The sequence below is a fragment of the Carcharhinus amblyrhynchos genome, chromosome 7, assembly GCF_965287045.1.
Source record: "Carcharhinus amblyrhynchos chromosome 7, sCarAmb.v2.hapA, whole genome shotgun sequence".
Lineage (NCBI taxonomy): Eukaryota > Metazoa > Chordata > Chondrichthyes > Carcharhiniformes > Carcharhinidae > Carcharhinus > Carcharhinus amblyrhynchos.
The window spans coordinates 23678202-23693178 of NC_137330.1; the positions used below are offsets into that span (position 1 = coordinate 23678202).

Here is a 14977-nt window from a genome sequence, read left to right on the forward strand (position 1 = left end):
GGCTTACTATCTGATTGAAGATAATAATCAGATTCTACTAATTACTGGTAGGACCTGATTACTATCCTAGTAATCCTAAGCAAGCAAGCCCCTGATGCTGAAAGCCAAGAGAAGCTTTCAACGCTTGGAAATCCACTGGAAAAGCACGTTTATTTTGTTATTTTTAAATTGCCACAGCTGCCTGACTGTGATCCTGGAGGAGTAGCCCCCACGAGTGCCTGAAACTATGGCCCAGTGGCCATAACAGGCACAGGGGGTGGCTGTGGGGAAAGAATTGGAGAATCTCATTTCATCCATTGTGCCCAACACCACCCTCAGCCCATCTTGGTGGCCTGGAACTAACAAGGGCTGACTGCATTGCCGACTACAAATTTCCCTTAATTTAAACTAATGAGCCTCTCGCTCCCCAGTGGGCAACACATCTGATCTTGAACTGACCTTTTCAAAATGACTGAGGGTTGGAATCATAGCAAGGAGCTGCCAGGAGAGTTTTCTATTGCTGCCTGCCCACTCCTAATCAGGATCCCAAGCTCTTAAAAATCCTGTCCCAGGGAGAGGAGCAGGAGTAGGCCTTTTGGTCCCTCGAGCCTGCTTTGCTATTCCATATGATAATGGCTTATCTTCTACCTCAACTGTAACTCCCTGCATTGTCCCCAAATCCTTGACACAACAATATCGGAAAACCTATTGATCACTGAACTCAACAATTGAGCAGCCCTACTTCAGATGTGTATTTCAAAGATTTGCCATCTCAAATGGAGAAATCTCTCTTCAGGTAGTTTGCCAATTTGTACAATCTGCACATTGCATTCCCCAGTGTAACAGATTTAATATGGCTTTTGATTTTCTTCAAAGCCAAGAAAATGTCTCAAGCTCATTTCATCCTCAGCAGTAGACATGCGGTTGGTTGAAATATTTCTCTTTTTGTCGGGAGGGGTGTGGTTTAGAGTGTGCAGCTTTCCGGAGCGACGCAGCTGACAAGAGTTGATTGTTCTTACAACTCTTCTGCCTTTCTCCACTGCAATGGACAATGGTGCGAGCACAGTTGCCTGGACGGGTGCAGAACAAAAATAATATGAACTGAACCCTGGCCGTTGAATTTATCCCCAGTAACAAGGGAAAAATCACAACTTCAATGGTGCAAAGAAACAAATGAGGGGCTCATTTCTGAATTTGTTATAACATTTTGAATTTGAAATCATTTAAATTATTTAGAAATAATTAGAAGTTTTAATTGTTCGCTTTGGCCCTGATTTAATATCTTACACCTCCAGCAGTCACACTCATCATGGTTCTGACATTATAAATGTACATGTAAGCCAAACCTACAGAGACGCTGTGGGCAGAATTTTCCAGCAGTGATTAAGAGAGCTTTTAGCTGTAAAAGTCTCCTGACAAACATGTTCTGCAGTACTTGTATATGCAGAGTGGCTGATGTCAGCTCACCAAGTACTCACTCATCTCATTCAAGTGCAGTAATGTCTAATCAGAAGACTGAATCCAGGTTTTCGCCACACAGGACATGACTGCAAGCTTCATAACATGAGCAGTTTCTGCATGACTTGGTTCAATCAGTACTCCTTATCCTGGACTTCCAAGAAATACCACTTTTTAAACACCTTTTCAGAACCATAATGACATCCGTGGGCAACGTCGGTTTACAAGGAACCTTGATTGAATTCTCAGTGTAGGCAGCTGTCAAAAGAGTCAGAGGTGAGAAGGGAGAATTTTGTTTTTTCTAATTTGTGTGGCGGTTGATAATAACCAGGAAGCACTGCCTGAAAGGCAAGTGGATGACTATTCTTACAAGACACATGAATTGTGTTAGAAACAGTTCATAGGAGGTTCACTCGACTCATTCCTGGGGTGAAGGGCTAATCATACTGAGAAGGGTTAAACAGGTTGTGCCTTTACCTATTGGAGTTTAGAAGAATGAGAGGTGATCTTAATGAAATATATTAAATTTTGCTTCTCAGGCTGAGAGGGCATTCCCCCTTATGGGAGAGATTAGAATCAGGGGACACAGTTTAAAAATAAGGGATCTCCCATTTCAGATGGAGATGAGGAGAAATGCTTTCCTTCAGAGGGTTACAGGTCTGTTGAACTCTCTTCCCCAGGGTGCGTTCAAGGCAGGGCCATTGAATATTTTCAAGGCTGAGGTAGATTGACTCCCTTGTTGGTCAAGGATCTAAGGTATCGGGGCAACCAGAAAAGTGGTGTTGAGGCCACAATCTTATTAAATGGCAACACAGGCTCAAGGGGGAATGGCCTACTCTTGTTCCTAATTCATATGTACATATGTATGCACGTACCTGAAAAGGAGAAAACTGCAGGGCTATTTGGAATGAGCAGGTGAATGGTAAATTTGATAACTCTTTCAGAAAACAGAGTGGGCTTAATGGGTCAAATGGCTTCCTGCGCTGTAAGAATCTGTGGTTCTACATGCAGGGTAATTTGACTGATCTTGTTGTCCCAGAAGGAACCAAGAAATGAGGCAGCATGAATGGCACAAAGGACGACAACGCAGTAGTGTTGATTCTCTGGTTCTCATTCCCTTTGGGTACAGTATTGGTCGATTTATTGTTATACATAAGTAAGATAACAATCGTCAACATGGGCCATCTGCAAGGCAGTCTGAGAGATGAGGTGAAAACTGGGGGACTGTGCGGCATAGGATGACTCCATCCTTCTCCCCGGCAACAGTCCGAGTCCAAACCAACTTTTGTGTCATATTAGACTCTGGGGTGACCTACTGACCATATTTGAAAACAAATTCTTTCCTTGAAAGTATGTCGCTGGTAAGACAAATATTTATTGCCCATCCCTAATTATCCTTGAACTCAGCAACTTGCCAGGTAATTTCATTGCTTTGGGTCTAGATCGGGTAGGGATGGCTGATTACCTTCCTTAAAGGACATTCATGAACCAGATGGTCTTTAAATCAATCAATGATAGTCTCATGGTCATCATGAGGCTAGTTTACAATTCCAGAATTATCAATTCATCAAACTCAAATTACACCAGCTGTCATGGCAGAATTTGAAGCCAGTCGCCAGAGCATGAGGCTGGCTCTCTGAATATTTAATGCAGTGACATTAGCATTCAACCATTGCCTCCCCCAATATTCGCCTCATCTCTCAGACTGCCGATTTCCACTTCTGTAACATTGCCTGACTTTGTCTAGTCTTAGTTCATTGGCTGACGAAACCCTCATTCATGGCTTTGTTACCTCTACATTTGACTAATACACTTCTGGCTTGTCTCCCACATTCTTTAAAATTGCAAATCATCCAACATTCTATCTTAATTTGCAGCAAATCCCATTCCTCTTCACTCCTGTTTTTGCTGACTTACATTGGATCCCCTTCAGTCTACAAGATCTTGATGTTAACATTCTTCTTGTTTTCAGATTGCTCCATGGCCGGGTGCCTCCCTATCTCTGTTATCTGCATTCATTGTCTTCTGGCCTCTGGACCATTCCTGATTTTAATCATTCAATTGGTGGCTGCACTTTTAGTTGTTTATAGGCCCAAGCTCTGGAATTCCCTTCCAATAACCATCTGCCTCTTTACCACATTTTGCTCATTTATAAACCACCCCTTTGAACAAGATTTTGTATATCTGACCGAATATCACTGCATGTGGACTCGGTGTCATATTTTGTTTTATAATGTCCCTGTGAAGCATTTGAGAGTTTTTATTACATTAAAGACATGATATAAGTATAAGCTGTTGTTGTTGGCATAGCAATAATACTAATCCAGTCTTTGTCCAATGTCCATGACAATTTTCCCCAAATTTGAAGTCTCCCTTACCAATCCCCATACTGATTAAGATTTTTTAAAAATCAAATAACAATTTGAGGAGCTAAACTGATGAGTACTGTAGCTGTTGTGAAGAAACGGTAAGCCGTCCATCAGGCAAGCCCACTGCAAACACCCTCCAGGAAATCAATCATCAAACAACAAAGAAAATTACAGCATAGGAACAGGCCCTTCGGCCCTCCAAGCCTGCACCGACCATGCTACCCGGATGAACTAAAACCCCCTACTCTTCCGAGGACCATATCCCTCTACTTCCATCCTATCCATGTATTTGTCAGGATGCCTCTTAAAAGTCACCATCGTATCTACTTCCACTACCTCCTTTGACAGCAAATTCCAGGCACCCACCCGCTCTGCCTCGTACATCTTCTTTAAACCTTGTACCTCGCACCTTAAACCTATGCCCCCTAGTAATTGTCTCTTCTGCCCTGAGAAAAAGCTTCTGACTATCCACTCTGTCCCTGCCCCTCATAACCTAGTAGAAGACTATCAGATTGCTCCTTAACTTCCACTGTTCCAGTGAGAACAAATTAAGTTTCTTCAACTTCTCCTCATAGTTAGTGCCCTTTATACCGGGCAACATCTTGGTAAATCTTTCCTGTACCCTCCCCAAAGCCCCCACATCCTTCTAATAGTGTGACAACCAGAATTGAACACTATATTCCAAGTGCGGCCTCATTTAAGTTCTATAAAGCTGCAACATGCAAACTCTATGCCCTGACCAATGAAGGCAAGCATGCCGTATGCCTTCATGACTACCTTCTCCACCTGCATTGCCACTTACAGTAATCTGTGTACTGTACACCCAGATCCCTCTGCCTATCAATACTCCTAAGGGTTCTGCCGTTTACTGTAGATTTCCTATGTTTTAGACGTTCCAAAATGCATTACCTCTCATTTGTCCAGATTAAACTCCATCTGCCATCTCTCCGCCCCAGTCTCCAACTGATCTATATCCTGCTGTATCCTCTGGTGGTCCTCATCACTATCCACAAATCGCTATCTGCAAACGTACTAATCATTTTCCTCCAAATCATTTATATATATTACAAACAGCAAAGCTCCCAGCACTGATCTCTGAGGAATGCCACTTGTCACAGTCCTCCATTCAGAAACGCACCCTTCCATGGTTAACCTCTGTCTTCTATGACCGAGTCAGTTCACCTCTGATCCCATGTGACTTCACCTCCTGCACCAGTCTGTCATGAGGGACCCTGTCAAAGGCCTTACTGAAGACCATGTATACAACATCCACTGCCCTACCCTCATCAATCATCTTTGTCACTTCCTTGAAAAAAAATCAATCAAGTTTGTGAAACATGGCCTCCCCTTCACAAAACCATGTTGCCTCTTGCTAATACGTCCACTTATTTCCAAGTGGGAGTAAAACCTGTCTCGAAGAATCCTCTCTAATAATTTCCCTACCACTGACGTAAGGCTCAACAATAGGAAAAGTACTAGATTCATATAGATTTCAGAGACTAAGGCTGGAATTTTACCGGCATGCCCGCTCCAATTCCGGGGGCAGATGAGGCTCGGAAAACTGCATACTCAGGCGGGATCATACGAACCTTGTGTGGACGTTCCGGTAAAATTCTGCCCTAAATTTTGCATGATACATACTAAGTCCTTACACCTTATCTTAAATTGACCTTTCTCTACACTCGAGCAATGACTGTAACACTACATTCTGAACCCTCTCCTTTCTTTCTCCCCTAAGTACTTTATGAATGGTATGCTTTGTCTGTACAGCGCACAAGAAACAATACTTTTCACTGTATCCCAATACATGCAACGATAATAAATCAAATCACAAAAGTAAATCAGGCAGTTTTAAATTTACACTTTAAAATGTCCAATTGAAGAAGTTGATAAATATTTGAAATGAACAGTGACCAAATCAATCACAAATCACACGATATCCGTATCACTCATTTTAATTCAGTGCAACCTTTCATAAGATTTTCTGGTGAAGTACATTGTGCCCATGTCCCAGCAAATGTCGCTCTGCTGTTTGTTCCCATTCAATCGGAAGATCAGTCCTCCAACTTTGTTGGGATTTGTAAGCAGTTTCCATGAATATATTTCGAGTGACAAAGTGCTTCTGCACACAGGTCATTCTTTTTTGTATGGAGCGCTTTTATGAGATTCCCCTACCCATGCTGGCAGGCTGCTCTTTATGGGTTGGGGGGTGCTGGTGATTAAACTAAGGGGTCCGGCCTTCTCAGAGAATGAAAGCCCATTAAATTAAAAAAACCTCAAGCTATCTCTGATGGTTCTGATGAAATGCCATTGACCTGAAAGTATTAACTCTGTCCACAGACCTGCTGAGTATTTCCAACATTTTCTGTTTTAATCCCAGAGGGGAAAACACCCAAAATTGCAACAAGGCAATAAGCTTTGCATCCGTCTCTTTATTAAACTAGTTAGCTGGCAGCACTGTCAGCAGTCTGTGTGGCAAGTGATCAATAACAGTCTGTTCTCACTTGTTCAGCACAAAATGCGTCCTGCGTTCTTATGTTAACTCAACATCAATAGGTTAAGGAAAATCATCATTATAGCCAAAGGTAGCACTAGGTCACTGAAGAACACAATAAGAAGGACAGATCGGCAGATTGTAGAAAACAAATCAGACAGAGAAAAGACTTGCACAGCTTATTTCAGTAAATGGTTCAAAGCACAACAGCTGTACTAAGAGTTCCTGACCTTGTTAAGAACTAAAGGTGGTGCGTCTGGGGGCTGGGGAATGAGTATGATATCAATTGGGAAACCCAGAGGAAGTTCCAGCATTAGCAGTCTGTGGTATCTTAATTACTACAGAGCATCTGGGGTTGGTATTACATGTGTGATTGCAGGCATTACCACTCCCGCATCCTAAAGCATTCGATGCCTCGCCTTAATAGTCACCTTCACCAAAATCATTGTGCTCATTAGGTGAACACATGCCATTATGTCACTCGTATGTTCCTTTCTCTCCTTGCAAAAATGAGTGGAGAAAATAGGGAGCGAGAAATGGAAAAAAGCAAGAACAGTCAAAGATTCTCCACAAACTTTCCAGTTTACATCTGTAGAGGTGGAAGAGCTGAAGATTAGTGGCAATCCAGTGTATCTGATCATCAGAGGTGGCAAGATTTGATTCTTGTCGGTACCACCTCATATGTCGCATGTGACTGAGAGAAGATGGTGGCAGCACTGACACCAGTGGAGAGTCCCCACATCAGAGGGTGGAGGGCTGTCCATGCTCGATAGAGCCGGAAATTAATGTTGGATCCAAAGGACCATCAACGGAAAAGGTAATCATTGAGAGTTTATTTATTAGTCACCGGTAGGCTTACATTAACACTGCAATGAAGTTCCTGTGAAAATTCCCTCGTCGCTTCTTCAGGTACGCTGAGGGAGAATTTAGCATGGCCAATGCACCTAACCTGCACATCTTTGGACTGTGGGAGGAAACTGGAGTACCCAGGGAAACCCACGCAGACATGGGGAGAAAGTGCAAACTCCACAACAAATCTGAGGCATTGGCAGTCCTTCCATGCACACAATCCACAGTTACAGAGAGAATAGGGGAGTCCAGTTCAAACCTGAAGTGCATTATGCACAGGCCAAACACTTGCTCAATACCATGCTAGTGGACATACTGCTGTCACTGAATTGCTCTTGGGCTTCACTGCTGGATTCCTCACAGGTATCATCAGCCAAGTTTGAAGAACATAGAACATAGAACACTACAGCACAAACAGGCCCTTCGGCCCACAAGTTGCGCCGACCACATCACCTACCAACCTACAGACCTATCTATAACCCTCAATCTCATTAAACCCCATATACTCATCCAGAAGTCTTTTAAAAGACCCCAGCGAGTTCGCCTCCACCACCACTGACGGCAGCCGATTCCATTCACTCACCACCCTCTGAGTGAAAAACTTACCCCTAACATCACTTCTGAACCTCCCTCCCCGCACCTTAAATCTGTGTCCTCTCGTAGCGACCATTTCAAACCGGGGAAATAGCCTCTGAGAGTCCACCCTATCTATTCCTCTCAACATTTTGTAAACTTCTATCAGGTCGCCTCTCAACCTTCGTCTCTCCAGGGAAAAGAGTCCCAGCTCCCTCAACCTAACTTCATAAGGCATGCCTCCCAGTCCAGGCAACATCCTTGTAAATCTCCTCTGCACCCTTTCAATAGCTTCTACATCTTTCCTATAGTGAGGCGACCAGAACTGCGCACAATACTCCAAATGAGGCCGACTCCTAAACTCAATCCCTCGATTAATGAAGGCCAGTACACCATACGCCTTCTTGACCACCTCCTCCACCTGCGAGGCCGATTTAAGAGTCCTGTGGACCCGGACCCCAAGATCCTTCTGCTCCTCAACACTACTCAGACTTCTGCCCTTAATAGTGTACTCGTTCATCCCGTTGGTTCTGCCAAAATGGACGACAACACATTTATCCGCGTTGAAGTCCATCTGCCACTTCTCCGCCCAGTCCTGCATCCTATCTATGTCCTGCTGCAACTTTTGCCATCCTTCCAGATCATCCACAACACCACCGACCTTCGTGTCATCAGCGAACTTACTTACCCATCCCTCCACTTCCTCATCCAGGTCATTTATGAAAATGACAAACAACAAGGGTCCCAGAACAGATCCTTGAGGCACTCCGCTGGTGACTGACCTCCATTCAGCCTGAGTTAACGTTTTGAGTCTGGGAGACCCTTCATCAGAGCCCAGGCCATCCAGACTCGAAATGTGAGCTCTATTCTGCCTCCACAGGTGCTGTCAGACCTGCTGGAAATTTTCCAGCATGTTTTGTTTTTGTTTCAGATTCCGGCATTGCAATAATTTGCTTTTATCCCTTAAACCTTATTGGGGGTCTAGAGAAATTGGGAAGCTCGGATTGCAACAGGAGACTCAATATGTCGGCTCCACGGGAATCTGTCACCCAGTTGCATAAACCTTTCCTTGTAGTTGCATACCACCCGTGTACAGGCAAAATGAAATCCCTCACACCCTGCATACATTCTGGTTGATCTGGGGGTGCACATTCTCTCATACGTGTGCCCTGTAGCTCTCAAACGCCAGCTAGAGTCAAAAACCCGACTATCCCTGGCAGCAAAATTAATATAATTGCTGGACGTGTCAAAAGGCCAGAATTAGAAGAGCATAGATATCTCAGAAAGCTGTGGATTTGGAGGAGATTAGAGATAGGGACAGGCAAGTTCCTGGAGTGATTTGAAAACAGGAATGAGAATTTTAAAATCAAAACATTGCTTGGCTGTGAGCCAACAAAGGTTAGCAGATGTAAGGATGATAGGGAAACAGGGCTTGCTGTAAGTTGAGAGTTTGGGCAGCAGAGTTTTGGATGACCTTAAGTTAAATGAGGGAACAGTGGAAAAGAGCAACCAAAAGTGCACTGGAATGATTGTGTCTAGGTAGCAAGGATATGGATAAGGGTTGCAGTGTCCGATGATCCATGACAGGAACGAAATTGGGCATTGTTATGGAGCTGAGAATATGTGGTCTCAGAGATGGTAGCAATATAAGGTTGGAAGCTATCTTTTGATCAAATGTGAGACTGGGATTACAAATAGACAGGCTTAATTTCAGCTGGTTGCCAAGGAAAAGGATGGAGTTGGTAGCTAGATCATGAAATGTGGAGCCGGGGGCAAAAATGTTTTCCCAATAATTAATTGGAGAAATTTCGGCTTATCTTGTACTGGATACCAGATAAAGCAGTCAGAAAGTTGAGCAACAATGGAGGAGTTGAGAGAGCTGGATGTCATCTTGGATGATGTTGCAAAGGGTCAGTATGTAAATATTCAAATAAATAATTCACCTCCCTGGAAGGCGTTGTATGCACTCTGGAGAACAAAGAAGTCAAAACTTGGGAGTCAATTTCCAAAGTGATCAGATTTCTGCTGACTTTAACCTGTCCCTGCTCTCCCATTCCTCCCCCTGCTACCCAACACCTCTTGCGCGCCCTCCACATTCCTCCCGCCATCCAAAATCTCGTGCCCCCCTCACATTCCTCCCTTGCTACCCAATCCCTCATGTACCCCTTAAAGTTTAAAGTTTATTTATTAAAACTTCAGACTGATTCCTTGGCAAGTACTGTGTTTGAAAAGTCACATCTGACTTTAGGGTGGCACGGTAGCACAGTGGTTAGCACTGCTGCTTCACAGCTCCAGAGTCCTGGGTTCAATTCCTGGCTCGGGTCACTGTCTGAGTGGAGTTTGCACATTCTTCTCGTGTCTGCGTGGGTTTCCTCCGGGTACTCTGGTTTCCTCCTACAGTCTAAAGATGCGCGAGTTACTTTGATTTGTCATGCTAAGAAATTGCCCCTTAGCGTCTAGGGATGCGTAGGTTAGAGGGATTAGTGGGTGTAATATGTAGGGATATGGGGGTAGGGCCTGGGTGGGATTGTGTTCAGTGCAAACTCGATGGGCTGAAGGGCCTCTTTCTGCACTGTAGGGTTCTATGATTCTAATGTCGCAGGTGGGCCGCAAAAATTAAGTTGCTGTGAAAATCCCCCAGTCGCCACACTCTGACACCTGTTCAGGTACACCGAGGTAGAATTTAGCATGAACAATGCACCTAACCATTGGGCTATGGGAAGAAGCCAAAACACCCGGAGGAAACCCATGCAGACATAGGGAGAACATATAGACTCCGCACAGACAAGTGACCTGAGCTGGGTCCCTGGTGCTGTGAGGCTGCAGTGCTAACCATTGTGCCACCCCTCATACCCCACCAACCTGCAGCATCAGCCACAAGTTCCTCAATATTCAAATGTCCCGACCGCAGATCACTACATATAACAGCTACAAAGTATTCCATGCCCCTCCAGTGCCAGTATATCCTTTATTACTTGAGAAAGGATATACTGGCACTGGAGGGGGTGCAGAGGAGATTCACTATGTTGATTCTGGATTTGAGAGGGATGACTGATGAGGAGAGATTGCATGTACACATTGGAATTCAGACGAAAGAGGGGAGATCTTATACAAACATAACAGATGATGGAGGAAATAGATAAGATAGAAGCAGGGAAGTTGTTTCCATGGCAGGTGAAACTAGAAGTGGGGGCAAGGCCTCAAAATAAGGGGGAGCAGATTTAGGACAGAGTTGAGGAGGAACTTCTTCATACAAAGGGTTGTGAATCTGTGGAATTCCCTGCCCAGTGAAGCAGTTGAGGTTACCTCGTTGACCGTTTTTAAAGCAAGTTTTGAACAGTAAAAGAATTAAGGGTTATGGTGAGCGGGTGGATAATTGAGCTGAGTCCAGAAAAGATCAGCCATGATCTTATTGAATGGTGGAGCAGCTTGAGAGGCCAGATGGCCTCCGTCTGCTCCTAGTTCTCATGTTCTCCTTCCACGCCTGAAACTCAAAACCCATTGCCCCATACTGTTCTCAAACTTGCACTTTCCTGGGGTGCAGAAGATTAAGAAGGACATACATCTCTGAAGGAAGGAAGATAAGAAGAGCAATCTTTTGAAAAGAATAGTTCAGCAACCTTATTCATGTTTTCAATGTTTTGGTCAGATATTTATCTCACATCCAGGACCAATGCAGCCTCCTAATTGCGCATTTTGCTTACAAAACAAACCAACATATTGTTGTATGTATACAAAACCCATGCTATAACACCATCCTGGGATTAATCAGAAAGTGTGTGGCAAAGGCAAAAGCAATAGGCGGATTGCTAGTGGTGGGAAAAGTATACAGAAAAGTTTTAATGGTCAAAAATACTGGAAAGCAAAATCAGAGAGGGTGTTTAACAGAGAGCTAGTCTACCTGCGGGGATGTCTGGATTGCATTTCCATCAAAGTCAAATTTCAATCCTCTGATTGCCAGTGGTTAAGCAATCCAAATTAACTGTGTCGGTGAGATGGCTAGCACATGGTTCAGAATAACAATGACAAAGCACAGGTTTGATACCCATTCTGGCTGAGGTGTACTTGGGACCTGGTTCATCAACCTCTTGGGGAGATGCCAGCGTTGGACTGAGATAAGCGCAGGAAAAAGTCTCATAACACCAGGTTAAAGTCCAACAGGTCTATTTGTTGCATAAGCTCCTTCTTGAGGTGAGTGAAGAGTTGTGTTCGCTAACAAGGCATACATCGAACCAGACTCAATTACAAGATAATGTCGGAATGCAGGTCTTTACAAGTACTCAAGTCTTTATAGGTGCAGACAATGTGAATGGAGAGAGGGTTAAGCACAGGTTAAAGAGGTGTGAGTTGCAAGCCCAGGCAAGTCATGGGGGTTACAGATAGTGTGACATGAACCCAAGGTCCTCAAGCGTGCAGAACTTGGCTATCGTTTTTTACTCGGCGATTCTGTGTTGTCGTGTGTCGTGAAGGCTGCCTTGGAGAACGCTTATCCAGAGATCAGATGCTGAATGCCCAGGACTGGTGAAGCGTTCCCCAACAGAAAGAGAACACTCCTGCCTGGTGATTGTTAAGTGGTATTCATTTGTCTATTATCCTAGCGTCTGCATGGTCTCGCCACTATACCATGTCTTGGGACATCTTTTCCTGCATCATATCAACTCAGACTGATCAAGGTCTTTGATCTGGAGCTTCAGAGCATCCTCCATGCTCTCATTCCATGTATTTCCCGCATTAGAGATCTCTACTGCCTCCCAAAGATACACAAGGCTAAACACACCCGGCCGTTCCACTGTATCAAGGAATGGGACCCTGTGAGAGACCCTCTCTGGCTACGTCGAGGGCATCCTGGAACCATTGTACAAAGAACCCGCAGCTTCTGTCGCGACATGATGAACTTCCTACAGAAATTCCGCACACACGCACCAGGAGCAGTCCTGATCACACCAGCATCCCTCATGACGATAGCATTGCTGCGACTGCCTCAGTACTCAACGCTGACAACTGCCAATCTCCAAATGCAATTCTACAACTCAACTGCTTCATCATGAACCACAATGTCTTCACCTTCAACAACCGGTTCTTCATCCAGACACACAGAACAGCCATGGGGACCAAATTTGCACTTCAATATGCCAACATCTTCACGCATGGATTTGAAAAAGACCTCTTCACCGCACAGGATCTTCAACCGATGCTGTACACTAGATACATCGATGACATTTTCTTTCTTTGGACTCAAGGCGAACCATCACTGAAACAACTATGTGATGAAATGAACAAGTTCCACTCCTAGACTGAACTGTCCTGGCTGAAGACAATTCACAGTTCTTTAACCTGTGCTTAACCCTCTCTCCAGTCATATTGTCTGTATTTGTGAAGGCTTGAGAACCTGGAAAGGCTCGCATTCCAACCATTATTTTGTAAATTGAGTCTGTGTCTATGTATGTCCTGTTTGTGAACAGAACTGTTTACTCACCTGAAGAAGTGACACTCCAAAAGCCTGTGCTACCAAATAAACCTGTTGGACTTTAACCTGGTATTGTGAGATTTTTTACTGTCCTTATCCTGTCTCAGAGAGTGGAAGGCAATGGCAAATCATCACAGACTAGAACTGCCAAGAAAACAGCTCGGATTGAAGAATCAGAAGACAATGAGCCAAAGACCAGCCTGAAGCACAGCATACATGTTGAATTGTAAAACAGGAGAGAAAATGGCTCTTGTATTACAATCGGAAGGAATTAAAAGAAATATTTGCTGCCAGTACTAGAGATAATTGTGACAGTGAGAAGCGCATTGTTATGCACAAATGAAACATTGTATGGGGTGCAATTAATTTACACCAGCAGAGCAAAACAGGCTTGGAGAGAACTCACAGCCTGTCATACACACTGCACCAGTTTTTATTTTTCTTTGACTGGGAAAACATTGCAGAGATTTTAATTTCAACTAAGTAAAGGTAACAATGAGATGAGCAACCACATGTCCAAATAGAGCTTACACTCTCGTTCTGTGAACTTGAGTGGACAGTCGATCAGGAATGGTGGAAAAAAAATGAATCGAGTTCTGTAAATGGCACAGGCCAATTCCATACCTTCTGCATGGAACGTCCTATTTCATTAGGCTCAGCAAAAGTTATGGTGAATATTGGATCAGCACTGTAGAATTCTATAGAGTTCGAAGTGAATTGTGAGCAAATTCCAGGATATAGCTGGAGAGCAGCAAATGTAAATTATTGAAGGTTATACTTCAAAGAAAGTGCACTGAAATGCTTTAGAGGCAGAATATGCTCTGAAGGAAGCATGGTCCATTATATGAGCAAGCAGAGTGGAAGCCAAGTCAAAAATCACTTTCAAAAAGTTAGGTATTAATCAATGGAAAGTTATAAAAGCTAGAAGCAAGAAGTTGGTGGTACTGTTGTGGCAAAATCTAAATGGGGATGTATCTAGAAAAGTTAAAGTCATTTTTATGAACTAAGATGAATTTTGGCCCTGTAGTACAATAGGAGAATTGGAAGCAGTTCAGAGAATTCAGAAGCATAATAAGTTTTTTCCCAGTTTTAACTCTAAATGAACATTCTGCTTCATAATTAAGTTTCTCAGGCACTACTTTATTGGTACATTTTCAATCTGCATTGCATTCATTCCTGGAATGGATTGGGTGTCTTATGAGGAAAGGTTGGATAGGCTATGCTTGTATCCACTGGAGTTTGGAAGAGTAAGAGGCAACGAGTGGTAACATATAAGATCCTTCAGGGACTTGACAGGGTGGGTGTGCAGATGATGTTTCCTCTTGTGGGGCAGTCTAGAACGAGGGGTCACTATCAAAAAAAGGGTCACTCATTTAGAATGGAGACAAGCAAAATTCTTTCACTCAGAAGGCCAAGAGTCTTTGGAACTCTTCCTGAAAAGGTTGTGGAAAGTCTTTGAATATTTTTAAGGCAGAAGTGTATAGAATCTTGGTAAGCGAGGGGTGATAAGTTATCAGGAATAGGCAGAGTGCAGATTTCAGGTTACAATCAGATTAGCTTAGATTGGAGGACCAGGCTTGAGGGGCTGAATGGCCTAACCCTGGTCCTTGTATACTTGTTCATATGTAGATGTTACATGAAGAGAAATCTTGGTGGTAAATCTTGGGTAAATTTAGTTATTTTAGTTTTTGGTTTCTCAACATGAACAAAACTGAAAAAGAAATCAAATATGGATCTATCATAGGATATAACTGATAGTAGTTGAGAATCACAATGGAAATATGTTTC

At 43.5% G+C, this 14977-nt stretch overlaps 1 protein-coding gene across 1 annotated transcript in view; it reads right to left on the reverse strand.

The window, feature by feature from the left end:
• LOC145345358 (CUB and sushi domain-containing protein 1-like) overlaps window positions 1-14977 on the reverse strand; it is a 1850124-nt gene that overhangs the window by 176006 nt on the left and 1659141 nt on the right. The window lies entirely within an intron of this gene.